At 41.2% G+C, this 14,792-nt stretch overlaps 1 pseudogene; it reads left to right on the top strand.

Moving 5' to 3' along the window:
• The first annotated feature begins 574 nt into the window (after nt 1–574).
• On the top strand, nt 575–14,584 carry LOC137766693 (vacuolar protein sorting-associated protein 72 homolog; annotated as a pseudogene).
• Nucleotides 14,585–14,792: the final 208 nt, after the last annotated feature.

The following is a 14,792-nucleotide window of genomic DNA, read 5'->3' as shown; positions in this document are numbered from 1 at the left end:
CGTCTCATGGTGACACCTGAAAAGCTCAGCTCACACCCCTGGAATGGTTGTGTATTGAGGATAAGGATGTTGACAATAGGGTTTAAGCTGCATAAATAACTGCAAATTGCTGTTCGGCCCCAGCAACTGCCAGCAAAACAAACAAACAAACAAACAATACAAAAACAAACAAACAAAAAAACGAAGAAGGAGATGATATTTGGAGCATAAGTTGTAGGGAGGGGGAGCCAGCAAGTAAGTCACGTGGAATCTGGCAACCAGCTCTGGGTGTAAAAGACACTTTGACAAGGTGATCACAGGCCACCCACAGTTGTTAGGGAGCTATAAGAAGTTATTTTGACAGGACATGTGACACCCTTCAAATAGAGGAATCAAAGCCCCAAATGATCAGGGATATGTTACAGGAAAGTTCTAGTTTAAAGAACAAGCTACTCTAATAACTGAGGGATAGCACTAATGGGGGCTTCAAATATTCATTTTGTAACTTCCAAGTACTTCTGTTGGCGGTGGTGTGCGGGGCAAGAAAGAAGGAATGACAGAAATGTGGTTTATAGGAACAAGGGAAAATGCCACGATGGCTGTCATTTTGTGCCTCTCCGTTCTCTGGCTTTCTCCCGGCACCATTTTCAATGGCTTCGCCAACACTCTTCCTCAAAGAACCCTGCCAGTGTGCTCCCCAGGATGCAGCCGAGGCGAGAAAGACTAGACCAGCCACACGTGTACTTCCTTGGGTCAGGGTCAGGTGTTTGCATACAATCCATCACTTACCCCAGCCTCTTTGGTTTCTATCCTCTCCAACATACACCTCACCTCTTGGTTCCACTTTCCCATGCATGCTGCTGAGCCTTTGCTTGAAACCAGTCTTCTTCTTTCTCAGTCTTCTTTTGAATCACACCAACTCAAGAAAGGCATTTTTGTTAAATGTAGCAGAAGAGTTTTAAGTGAGAAAAAAAAAAATAAAGAATTCACTGGATAGAATGCTTGTTGAATAAAAGAATGAGAACACAGATGGAGGTTAGGGAATTCCAGACTCTGGTGCATCTCTATTGATCTGTGTGCCTGGCACTCTCCCCACTCCCTGCCAAAACCTTCTTCGGAGAACAATTTCCCCCTTCTCTTTCAAACATGTGCAGAAGATGTAGTTTTCTTTCACGGTCACACTTGCTGGTCACAGATGATTGGTGTGGGAGTGGCCATTTCAATAAAACTGGGTGTATCAGCTAGCTTATGCTGCCTAACAAATTATATCAAAATATGATGTCTTAAAATAAATATTTATTTTTCTTCAAGAGTCTGAGTGTTGGCTGGACTTCTCTGCTTCATGCTTCAGGTCTGCAGATTCCTGGGATGGCTCTGTTCAATGCATTTTCATTCTGGGACCCAGGCTGATGGAGCAGGACCTACCTGGGGAAAGTGTTTCTCACAGCAATGGCAGAAGTGTAGGACAGCAAGTAGAAACACATGATGATTCCCCCTTGGTGTGCTCCTGCTGCTCTCTGATCTTGCTTGGGCAAGTTTATTGCCCATTTTTCTACAATATTCTTCCTCTGTGAGGTTGGATGGAAGAGAGTAAGGTAGGAGGTCCTACTCAGACATTATCAAAGAGATGCTCAGAGGTATTTAGAGAAATTCACTTGCAAAGAGTGCAAAGGAGCCAGACTTCAGAAAGACTCATTGGTCTATCAAAAACATAACTAGTATTTAAGGAAAAACTGGAAAATTAATCTATTCATGGTGAAAACAGCAACTTGCTCACATGATTATCATATCCACCAAGGTCATGATACATCTTCAGACACCAGCTTAGCCAAAGTCGGGGATAAATTGTTTTTGTTGCAGAGTTTACAGGAAATACTCAAGGATTTTTTATTTGGGGGACTAGAAGCATACGAGATGATCTTGATGGTTTTAAAATAGGTCTACAAATTCTTTGGAACTATCCCTTCAAAAGGGAGAGCCTAATTCTTCTTTACTTGATTGTGGGCCAGACATTGAATTGCTTCTAAAGAACAGGATGTGGGAGAAGAGATGGTGTGTAGCTTTCGAAATGAAGTCATTAAAGGCATTGCAACTTCCACCTTGCTTGTTCTTGGATCACTTTCTCTGGGGGAAGCCAGCTGTCGTGTCATGGGGACACTCAAGGAACCCCTATGGGAGGGTCCATGTGGTGAGAAACTGAGACCTCCTACCAGCACTAACTTGTCGGGCATGAGTGAGCCACCTTGAAGGCAGATCCTCCCGCCTCAGTTAAGCCTTCAGATGACTGCAGCCCTCGACGACATTAACTGCAACCTCATGAGAGACCCTGATGCTGAACCACTCATCTAAGCCCCTCCTGGATCTCTGACCCAAGAAACTATGTGAGAGGATAAGTGTTTATTGTTTTAAGCTGCTAAGTTTGGGGGTAATTTGTTATGCAGCAATAGAAAACTAATACAATGAGCCTATTGGTTTTGGTTTATCACAGTGTGTAGAGTGTTGTGGTGGTCGTTATTTTTGATTGTGTTATGTAAAATGCTCAGATATTGGAAGAAAGACAGAGTGTCTGGCCAAGTCTCTTAGCAGCCCAAGTCTCTTTCTAAGGTTCTGCATTGGAATATAATGCACCAGTGCCTTCTGTAAGAGTTTAACTTACATTCCTACAAGCAATATATGAGACTGAATGCATAAATGAAAACAATGGGCTATCTGTGTACTAGGAATTCATTTACCCTCAATGACCCTTATAGGCAGCAAAAAACTGGCCTGGCAATATAAGGCATTGTGGTAAAGTAGGATGAAGATTGATGCTTACTGGCTCTGTTCCGATCAATTTAATCACCAGACATCATAGGCTGAGTGTCCAAGACTGTGAGCATTCCAAAGATCTATACAAATGTTTGAGAAGTGAAATAAATAAATTTTTTACCCAGCTGTTTATTGATGGATATTTATTTTGTTTCCAGTCTCTTGTTGTTAGAAATAAGGCTGAAGTGAGTAACTTTGTACATATGTCATTTTATCTGGGTACTAGTATATCTGTAGGATAAACGCCTAGATGAGAAAATGCTGGGTCAGTAGTTTCATGAATTTGTGATTTTGATAACTATTACTGAATTGCCTGTTTTCCCTCAGCCTTACCAATAGAGAGTGTTATCATACTTTTGAATGTTTGCTAGTCAGATAAATGCGCCCTTTGTGTTTGAGGAATTCATAGTCTTGTCTGGGAAAACACTATCACTTAATTTATGCTTTATTGTTACAAAAGGAGTCTGAGGACAACTTTAAAAAGATAAAAATATTTACTTTTGCATGCATGTGTGTGTGTGTTTCAAAATGATTCTGAGGACACCTATAAAGATATTTATAACAATACAGGAAAAAAACATACAGAGATTGGAAAATTAAGTAAAGAGTAAAAGTGGGAATGGAATTCTGATAAAGATTTGGTTATGACACAAATGCTTATGTCATTACTATGTAGTTGCTGAGAGAGTATTATAAATTTGACTCTGAGTTCCCTGGCAGCCAATATAAAGATGGAAACATGGTTAGTTAGAAGAGCACAGTGAATATAATATTAATAATATATCTATAATCTTTAAGCCATTGTATTATGGTGACACTTTATTTACCCCAATTAATTTTAGGTAGGTATATTATTGTCCTCATTTTACAGATGAGAGCCTGAGGCACAGGTAGTTAAGTAACTTGCCTATGATTGTGTAGCTAATTAATAAGAGGTACCTTGTTTTGCATTTAGACAGCATGGCTCCAGAGACCACATTTTAAATTATTATGTTATTTTTAGTGACCTCTCAACCGAACATGAGCCATTTAGGCAGTGGCTGTGATGAAAACATCTTAATTTTCAGACATTTATTATATGTTTCCATTCTGTGAACTACTCATACGTAGGATATGATTTGATATGATATGATATGACTGCTAAGTGCTGGAGCTGCGTTTACCACATGACGTTATCCCTCCATTCTGGGGAGGGGTTTAGATTAACCCTTAGAGCTTGCCTCTTACTTGTCTTTTTGTCTAACTTTTATGGCTCTTTAAGGCCTTTGAAAGCCTAAGACAATTGTCATTCTCCTTCTCTGCCCTGCTCTGCCCCCATTTATCTGGAAGGGGATTCCCAGAACAAACTGTGTTCAAGTTATATGTATCTTTTAGGTCTCTTTTAGGAATACTGGAGTTCAAAGCACTGGTCTAAGGCCAGTCTTCCAATTTGCCAATTAAAGGAAGTTTCTGAACACGTTCGTGGTTGGCCATTCATTGTACTGCCCCAGGAAAGACATCAGAAGGGATTTTATGTCTATTAAGGTTGTCAAAAATTGGTATAAGAATACAGATTTTCCTGTCTTGTTAAATCTGTCCAAACTCAGCCAACAAAGACCTAGACAATATAATAAATAACACTTCATACAAAAGAAGAATTGCCAAACAGGTAGGCACAGTGAAGCCATGATCATTACCTCTTTGAAAATTCTACCATGACCTCAATGTGCCTTTTTATTAGCTTTATACACACTGTGTGCCTTTCAGAATATTCCATAATCAATATTCTCTCCTTCAGCTCCCTGAGAAAATAGAGATATTCGAATCATGTCTCCATGAATATCTACGGAGAATAATCACAATGTCTAAGATGCTTCTTGGGGAAAACAGCATCCTCACAATTTCTGTAGGAACAGAAATACTATGATGTCTCTGGCTGGTAATAGTTCGTATGACAAAAATGGTCACTAAGATGTCAACAAGTCAGCTCTTGATATCCAAACTGTTAGGGATTGCCTATTCAGATCTGTCTTCCAGAAGAAATAATAACTATAGCACTTTTCTTTCAATGATACTTACTAGTTTTCAAAATACTTTCATTGGTGGTGGTGTAGAAGGCATGGGAAATGTCTTGTAGGAGCTGGGTATTTTTATCCTGAGAGTCAGATTATGGGTTCCTCCTCCACACAGTAAAAATTTGCTGTTCTGTGTTAGTCATTAAGGTATTATCTCTAAGCTCCAAACCTGTCCTTTGCTTTGTGATCCTGAAGCTGGGGCTCTGCAAAACACATGTGGCTTTGTAAACTGACTGCATGTAGGCTCTGTCAATAGGGGGCACTAGAGGAAGACTGCAAGGTCCTTCCTGTTCCTGTGACTGTAACCCCAGCCATGCTTGTTCACCCAAGTAGGGGCAATTCCTTCCTAGAGCAGCATCGGAATCTAGTTTGACGTTTCTCTAGCACTTGTAAAACCTTCACTGTGCTCTTTTCAGAGATGCCAGAGCCACTTGGCTGGAGTGCCCTCCTCAGAAGTCTGGGTCCCAGCCACCAGGACCCTCCTCTGAACTCAGGGACACCAGGAACGGGTGAGCAGTGCCCCCTCCTCCGAGGCCTGAGCTTCAATTCCACGGAGCCCCTTTTCGAAGTCAGTTTTAATAATTTGAGTTTTAATAATTTCAGTCTCTTCTCTTTATTCCCTCAGTCCTAGGGGCAGTAGCTGTTTCCCGAAGTTGTTACCTCCAAGACACCTTAGAGTTCTTTCTAACTTTTAGTCAGTTAACAAATATATTAAAATTTCTGTTTGAATAACTGGTGTCGTTTTTGCCTTCGGAGTAGATTCTGACTGATACATGTTCCGCATTCAGGCCTCAGAGAAGTGTCTTGCTAACACTGATGTGACCTCAAATTCATGATGTAAAGATCAAATGAGGGTGCTGAAAAATAATTCTTTTGACTTTGTAAGATCCATTCACATGCTAGCAAGGAAAAGTTTGGATTGACGATAGAATGGATAAGAATGACAAAATCCTTTGAATGTCTGTAGGACCGCAATGTTCAGGATTGGGCATATTGGGAAGAGGGTGAAAAAACTCAAGACAGGGTAACCTGTGTTGTCGCTTCTTTAGGAGCTTGCTCCCAGCTCTACGGTCACTGCTATGAGACTGACTGATTACTTTGTAAGTTCATGCTATAGCAAAGTCTAAACTGTTGCGTGCTGTAGAAATGTAAGGACCAATCATTTTCAATAGTTGGAGAATTTTAGGCATCACCAAAAAAAGTTTATTGGGAGGAAGGGGAATTTTCCTGCACCCCTGAAAGTTGTCTAAAGGGTGGTAACCTACCATACCTATGTGCAAAATTGGCCCTGGTTTTCATGTTATTAAAGTTCGTGAGGTTTTCATAGATTCTTTTTTTTTTTCTAAAGGCGCTTTCTAAATTGCATTTTTTTAAAAAGTATTTGTTTATTTATTTATTTATGGCTGTGTTGGGTCTTCGTTTCTGTGCGAGGGCTTTCTCTAATTGTGGCAAGCGGGGGCCACTCTTCATCGCGGTACGTGGGGCCTGTCACTGTCGCGGCCTCTCTTGTTGCGGACCACAGGCTCCAGACGCGCAGGCTCAGTAATTGTGGCTCACGGGCCCAGTTGCTCCGTGGCATGTGGGATCTTCCCAGACCAGGGCTCGAACCCGTGTCCCCTGCATTGGCAGGCAGATTCTCAACCAATGCGCTACCAGGGAAGCCATAGATTCTTATTTGTATTCACTTCTTTTCATTAATATTTATAGTCTAAAGAAAAATCTCTAAAATCACCCAGTAAATATGTGAATATGTTTAATTAATTAATTAATTAATTAATTAATTAATTAGGGTCGTGCCGAGTGGCTTGCGGGATCTTGGTTCCCTGACCAGGGATTGAACCCAGGCCCCGGCAGTGAAAGCCCCGAGTCCTAACCACTGGACCACCAGGGAATTCCCATGAGTAATTTTTTTTTTAACAATTATCAGTATAGAAGCATTTAGAATAAAAAAGTGCGATGGTCTTTTAATTGTCTCCCAACACCTATTATGTGTCGTATCTACTTGAATCCTCTAACAACCATGAGAGACAAATACCGTTAGCCCCATTTTACAGATATGTGCATTGGCACTCAAAGATTTGTCCAAAGCAACCCAGATGTAGATGGACAGTTCGCATCTATTTTCCTGGCACTATTCCAGTTTATGACTGCTTTCCAGAGACATTATTTAAGCACTCCCTTTTACTCACAAATATCCTGATTTGGATAATAAATTATATGGTCACCTGATCCAACTAGTAAGTGAAAGAGCTGGGATTTGAGCTCAACCAAGTCCTATGTGTTTTCCACTGCTGTACACTGCCTTAGAGCCTCCTAAACCAGTTAGAACTTGTTGAATTTCATGGTACAAGAAGTCTGCACCACTGGAATTGGAGCAGATATTCCAGGTATCAGCCTAAACTTCTTAGGAGGCTACAGAGAAATCAGATCTTTCTAGGCTATTATTTCTGAAAACTATGCAAATAACCTTAGAAGATACATCAATTAGCAGAAAACAAAACTCAGACTGGCTTAAGTAGAAAAGGAGACTTATTGGCTCATGTAATTGGAAGTTCAGGGGTTGGGTGAGTTTCACTATTGGTTGATCCAGTTCAGTGATACTATCAAATACCTAGTTTTAGTGTTTTTTCTTCCCTCTTTCACTCTACTATCCAGTTCTAGCTTTATTCCATGACTGACTTTCTTTGTGGTTGTAAGGTGGCTGCCAGTGGTCATCAAGGTGACATGTTTCCACTTTCACATCCGGATAGAGGAGAAGGTACCTTTACCCCTAACCAGTGAGCAAAAACCTTGTTCTTTGCATTGTTTGGACTGAACTGAACCAATGATGGTGAATCAATGCTACGTACTGATTGGTTTACAGCTGGATTACTGATCGTTCCTAAACCAATTGTCATGTCCAGGTTGATGTGGAGGTGGAGTGGGATTGTTCTGATTTGGGCATTAATCAGGACTCACTCACTTCTGTGACTGGGGATGAAATTTATGGCTCCCAAAGCCCATGAATGGTATGAGGAGCCCATGAACCTGGAAAGGGGGAGTGGATCCTGGTTAAGTTATCAGTGAATGTCCACTGGCTACCCAGCACCCATGCATACCCTTCTTTCCATTCATCTTCTCAGAAACATCCATGTTTCCCCGCTAGAGACAATCCAAAGATTTGGTGCATTAGCTCCAAGTTTTGATTTTTTGGGTGATGTGGGGTCCACTCCATCACATCTGGGTGAAACTTCTCATAGTCTATTGGTATAAGACTATTGGTAGTAATATGTTACCCATATATAACACAACCCATAGAGACCCCATGATGAAGAAAGAATAGGATAACTGGAAAAGTGAAGAATGAGAAACAACACATAATAGCCATTAGTCCACAATGATATCATTCCTGCTGGACACAAATGGTGAGAACTGTATTCTAATAGTGAATTCTATGGAGGACCATGTTGGCTGCCCAGGGTCTTCTCTTTGGGAGGCTATCCCTTGTCCATTATTTTCCTTGGCTTTATCCGATAAGCAACATGGTATTGGGGTTAAAAGTAAAGGCTTTGGAGTCAGAATGCCTGGGTTCTAATAACTGGCTTTTCTACTTTCTAATTGTCTGAACTTGGGCAAATTTCTTAAACTCTTTGCGCTTCAGTCTCCTCAGATGCAAAATGAGGTTAATAATAGTCCTCGTCTTTTAGGATTAGTAAGCATGTAAAGAGGGAATGAATGCATGCAAAATGCTTAGAACATTGCTTCACGTACATCAAGTGCTCAAGACATGTTATGATGATTTCAGGTGGGCCTTGGGGAGGATGATCTTTCTGAGGGTTTCTTTGACAGTAGAGCTTCCTTCATTGTTTAGTGGACTTCTGGCCTAATTGCTTCTGGTAAGTTCCACAGTCAGATGTCTGCTAGTCAGAGATCAGATTCATAGTCCTTCAGCTTGGCAAGTACATTTTTTGAGCCTAGGTATTAGCTTATGTGGAACTGGGCATAATTTTCTATCCTATTTGTGCAGAAACAAAAGTATCTCAGATCATTTCACTAATGTGTATGACTACCTAGATCTTGTTTCTTTTCTTTCTCTTGAACCAAACCTTCCACTAAGAGTACCCATTGTGAGCTATGTCCATGGTGGATATTTGCCAAACATTATGTCAACCATCAGGCAAAGCTGGAAGGGTAAACCCCCAGTCTCCAGTGCTCAGCCACTCTGCTCTACTGAGGTTGGTGTTGTCTTGGCTGACTGTACATTTGTGGGCCTTATATCATCTTTATCTTTTCTTAGCCAGGTTGACAGAGGCAGTTCATAGACAGATGAATACCTCATGACAACATGTCAACCACCCACAAAATAGGCATCTGTTCTGTTCACGGCGCTATACCAGCCATCATCCCCTTCCATTGCCATGACTCCAACTCCAGCTCAAGTTTGAGCTGCTCTTTAAGACTTTTCTTTTATAAAGATCTATGGGGAGAAAATGTGAAGACAGACCTAGACATTTATAGAAAGGCTTTATTTTGTACCTATTTTCATGTATCACCCAGACAAAACATGAATTCTACTTTCCCCCATTTTCATATAAAACTACATACACCACACTGTACATGTAAAACAAATTTGGAAAGGAGCCTCAAGCTGGCCTCTGAAATTGTGTAAGCAATTATCACATTTTTGTGCGCAAATGCAGTAATTATATGTGTAGTTTGGCAGCTGGGTTTGAAAATTTGGCCTTAAGTGGAACATAGACAGGAAAAATAAATGTTGGAAAATGCCAATATTTTATAAAGATTTTGAATCAAATAATGGTGAAATTATTGCAAGCCATCTTAATTTTTAATTATAATGATCATTACACAATATACAATAATTTTTTTGAGGAAGAAAAGAACTATAGATCAATTGCCCATCGTTTTTGTCAGAAAAAAAATGCCTCAATTCTTAGGGAAGATAATTGTATTTTTCAGAGGTTATGGTACATATTTCAAAGGCTTTTTTTTCTTATGAAGAAAAGATAGTGATTGCCTACTAGTTCGAGTTCTATGACATATTTTACTGTAAGAAGAAAAGGACTCTTTGTACTGATTACTTTAGAGGAAAAGTAGTATTAACTTTGTGCTTTATTTGAGCTAGTAATCTAAAATTAGACAAAGCTTTCTTTTTAAGCATTTAAGTTTTGGAATATGAGATTATAGCCCAAATGAAGAGTAACTTAGATATCTTTGATCTAGATTTAAGTTGAAATTTTATAGTAAAATCATAGTTTTTATATTGTCATCGAGATTGAATCTAGTGCACATGGCTTTTTCATGTGGTTATGAGTGCTGGTGACTTGGAGATGATGTAAGGAAGACCCTGGAGCAATGTTATCTTCTGTGGTTAGTAGGGTAATGGAGAGGTTAACTCTGAAGGCTCTGGAGCCGGCCAACCTGGATTCCAGTCCTGGCTCTACCTCTCTGTTAGCCCTGTGACCTTGAGTCAGTTACTTAATCCTTAGCGTCTCCACATCTTAGTCTCCTCACCTGGTAAAATGGGAGTTGTAACATGCCCACCAAATAGAGTCATCGCCAGGGCAGAAGGACATAGTCATACATGGTAGAGTGTCTGACACTGGTAAGCCTCAAACATGATAACCATTTTTGGTTTTGATCATCATTTGTGGCTCAGTGTTGAGCTCCAGTCATGACTAAGTGAGAAGGAAGGCTCTTCCAGCTCAGAAATGCAACATGAGGGCAAGAGACAGTCAGTGTATACAGAAAAGTCCATGGGAAATCCAGGTTCTCCATGGTGAGGCAATGTCCCCAACAGCATGATGAAGGAAGCCCACGGTGTGGGCAGAGCTCAGTTATGGGACTTTATTTCGACTCTTTAGCAAACTATTGAGAGTCTGCTAGGACTGTGCTAAACTAGGGGATAAAGGAAGATGAATAAAGTCTCTCTCTCAAGGAGCCTGCAATCTACAGAGGGAATGAGATAAGTGCCTGCATGACTATAATGCATGATGCAACACAGTCAGTGCCAGGGCAAATAAACAAACAAGATGCTCTGGGCATTAAAAAAAAAAGGGAGAGAGAACATGCAGGTAAGTTTTTTCCCCCTTCTTCTAAAATCATGCAAATCTTCTTAGAATAGGTTACTTTTGAGGCAGGTATTGAAGGTTGTGGAGATTTTGGTTAAGCAGACATAAAAGGGCTGGTATGAATCCAGTGAAGAAAAGAACATAAACGAGGCAGAGAGGAGGGAAGAAGGGGGCACCCAAGAACACCTGGGACATCCAACATGGTGGGGGGTCATGGAAATAGACTGTTAAAGGAGGCTTGGCTGGATTTGGAGAGGCTTTGAATGATATGGTGAGAAGTTTGGCCTTAATTTAGTATCCAACAGGCAGCTCTGAAAGAGCAAGATCCTGAACAGATCTGATGTGCATCAGAGAATCACTTGAAGGTTTTGTTAAAACACATATTCCTGACCCCCTACCCAAAGATTCTGATTCAGTAGGTCTGGGATGGAGCCTCATAATTTGCATTTCCAATGATCTCACATGTCACACTGATGTGGTGGGTTCACAGAACACACTGAATAGCCCTGGCATATGGCACATGGCCTTCCAAAATGTTTTATTTGCAGGTCCCTATTAGTAAAAAAAAATCCAGTATACATCCTCACTGTATGTATATTTATTTATTTCCAAATTATAGACAAACTACTGTGTCAATACCTGTTATGCATATCATAAAGTCTATACCATTATAACCCAAAGAGGCTGAGCTCATGATGAAATATGCAATTATTGTTTTATTTTTATTTTCATTAGTAATGGTACAAAAGTCTTTTTGCTCTCACCGAGATTACTGTTAAATTTGAATATGCTTCACTGTTTTCTGAAACTTAAAATTTTTCTGATACAACCATTTAAATGTCTTTCTTAATTCACTTTTTTTCAGTACTTTGTTGTAGTGGTTTTTGCAATTGAGGACTATATCTCACAAAGGCACATAAATCCAAATGGAAAAATTTCCTTTATTGGCTGTTTTAAATAAATTCCATTCACCAGTTATGGAAAAGCTTTTGTTAAAATGTGGCTAGTAGGTTTCTATCTTCTCTGATGTCAATCAGTTGTTCTTGCAAACAGATAAATAGGTTTTACCATTTTTCATTGTTATCAAAATTCCACTGAAATTCTTTGTTTGGAAGAGTTAAAACTGGTTACAAAAATCTTATTTCCAAGGTTTTAGAATGTGCTGATATGAGATTTTAAAAAATAGATGATATATTTACTAATCTAGTTTTGTATCCAAATTACATAGCAATGGACATCTTTCTATATATCCTTTTCCAATGTGCTCTGTCAGTAGCCTGAGTTTCTCTCTTTTCTTCTTTTTCAGAAGAAAAGGTAGTTCTTTCTTATTTACTATTGAAACATTACTTCAACCTTGAAGAGACAGATTGTGTTATTAATGTTATTGTTATTGTCATTTAAAAAATACTTGATAGGTAGCATGTTATTGATAGCCTGCTTGTCATCATAGAAAAGCTTAGCATGTCTGGAACACTTGTCTTTCTGTAAATATATGTTTTTAGCCCTTTTGAGTACTTTGCCATAAGCATATCTCTGCGTTGTAGAAAATATGTTCATGGTTACTTTCCATTTCAATTTGTTCCTAAAGCGTCAACCATATTTTAAAGATTAAAAAAAGTAAACTTAAATTAACCGCACTGATGGTGTTCTGTGCTTGCCTGTGTAGAGCAGGGTGAATGAATGTCACATATGATCTGCCTCAGTAATCTTAGCCAAAATCCTTTAAAACAGTTGGTAAAAGGAGTGGCCCCATTACTTACACAGCTTTACCATTAAAGAAGTAATTTACTGTTGAGAATATATCTCATGCCTATATTTTACCTTTGACGGTTTGAAAAAAAAAGAAATTCTTCATGTATTTTATAATTGAAACACAACCAAGCAAAAACCATATGCTGAGACTTGGTAAAATAGAAATAGGGATACTTTCATTATATATCAAACTCATAACACTGTGTAATTTGTCCCAATTCTTGATTTAAAAATAATTTCCAGGCTGCCGGCGGCCTGCAGGTAGTGGTGTGGGCTCTGAGCTCCGAGGACCATGCTGTGTGAGCAGTGGCTGGGGGAGGTGCAGGGTCCACGTGCGGTTGGAGTTTGGGGGGCTGGGCCCTCAGAAGACCTCAGGGCGCCAGCTCTCTGGGCTCTTGAGGGCAAGGGGGGAGGATGAACTCTACCGGATAGCTTATGGGGTTTCACAGAGGACTCAGGAGATGATGAGGACCAAGGGGACCAGTCAGACACAGAGGATGCAGTAGACTCTGACTTTGACGTGGAGAAGGGGACTGAACACTCCGGTGATGGAGAATAGCCAAGAAGGAGGCATGGAGCTGCCATCAAGGAGGATAAGAAGGGCTTCCCTGGTGGCGCAGTGGTTAAGAATCCGCCTGCCAATGGAGGGGACATGGGTTAGAACCCTGGTCCGGGAAGATCCCACATGTCGCGGAGCAACTAACCCCGTGTGCCACAACTACTGAGCCTGTGAGCCACAACTACTGAAGCCCACACACCTAGAACCCGTGCTCTGCAACATGAGAAGCCACCACAGTGAGAAGCCCGCGCACCACAACGAAGAGTAGCCCCCGCTCGCCGCAACTAGAGAAAGCCCGCGGGCAGCAACGAAGACCCAAGGCAGCCAAAAAATAAATAAAATAAATAAATTTATTAAAAAAAAGGAGAATAAGGAGCCTCTCAAGAGCTTGAGGCCTCAAAATGTCAGCAGCACCTGGGCTGGTGGCGCTCAGAAAAGCCGAGAAGAGAAGGCACTGCTCCCGCCAGAACTACAGGACAGTGCCTCTGGCCGTGGGAAGCTCCTGTGTCCATCTACAGCTGTGCACACACCACATTCCTTCAGGTACAGGAGAAGCAGGGCTGGTCACGGGGGCGAGAGAGGCCCCACTGGGAGTGGAGGAGCTGCTCGGGGAGGCCAAAGTCACAGAGGAGCTTGACTGACATTCACTGGAGACACATGAGTGGCCCGAGGCTGACGGAAGGAAGCAGGTTCCCAAGAGGCGGAAGTGCCCGGGGTCCATCGCCACCTCCCATTCAGTGACAGTGCCACTTGTTGGGGATCCAGGCCCTAAAGAAGAGGAAGTCGACGTAAAAGGACTTGATCCTGCTCCCACAGCTTCTTCAGGGACTCCCGGTGCTGGCCCTGGGCCCATCATCCCTCCTGCTTGCGTTCCACGTGCCTTCATCACTTTTAGGGACACACACACATATACTTATACACACCCATATATATATATATACATATATATACATATATATAGGATGAATTTCACTGTTAATGAAAATAAATGTAAATCTATGTTTTAAATGGTCTTCTGGATAGCTTTGAATTTTAGGAATGAGGGGACAGTTGAGGAATGGTTCCTCCAAGGGCGGTCCCCAAAGGTCCCTGTTGGAGAGGTCTGCCCAGTGACCCATCGCCCGGCCCTAAACCAGGACGCTGTTACAGACATCCGCCATGCCACTGCTCCAGCTTCAAGATCATCCCTGAGGCCTACAAAAAGTACATCACTGTCTGTGGGCTTCTGCCCACTGCCTCAGCCCTGGGAACCTGGTCCATCACCTCCTGAGCCCCTCTGAGGCTCTGGGCCCTGAGCCATGCGCCAGAAAATTGTCATCAAACGAAGCGATGTCTTGTCCTCAGAAACCTCTTTCCTGCTCTGACTTGGGGCTCTTAATGTCTCCCCCCACCCCCTCACCTTCCGCTTCTCTTGTCATCGCTGATTTTTGTCCAGCCCTTTCCTGTATTTCTTTCCCCATCTTTTCCCTTAGTTCCTACGGGTTTTGTTTGTGTTTTTTAATCTAATAAAATAGAAAGATGAAAAAACAAAATTTCAGCAATGTTTTCCATGCATCTTATCAAAATGGGTTC

The sequence above is a fragment of the Eschrichtius robustus genome, chromosome 6, assembly GCF_028021215.1.
Source record: "Eschrichtius robustus isolate mEscRob2 chromosome 6, mEscRob2.pri, whole genome shotgun sequence".
Lineage (NCBI taxonomy): Eukaryota > Metazoa > Chordata > Mammalia > Artiodactyla > Eschrichtiidae > Eschrichtius > Eschrichtius robustus.
The sequence above is the reverse complement of the archived record's forward strand: the minus strand, read 5'-3'. Positions and strand labels throughout refer to the sequence as shown.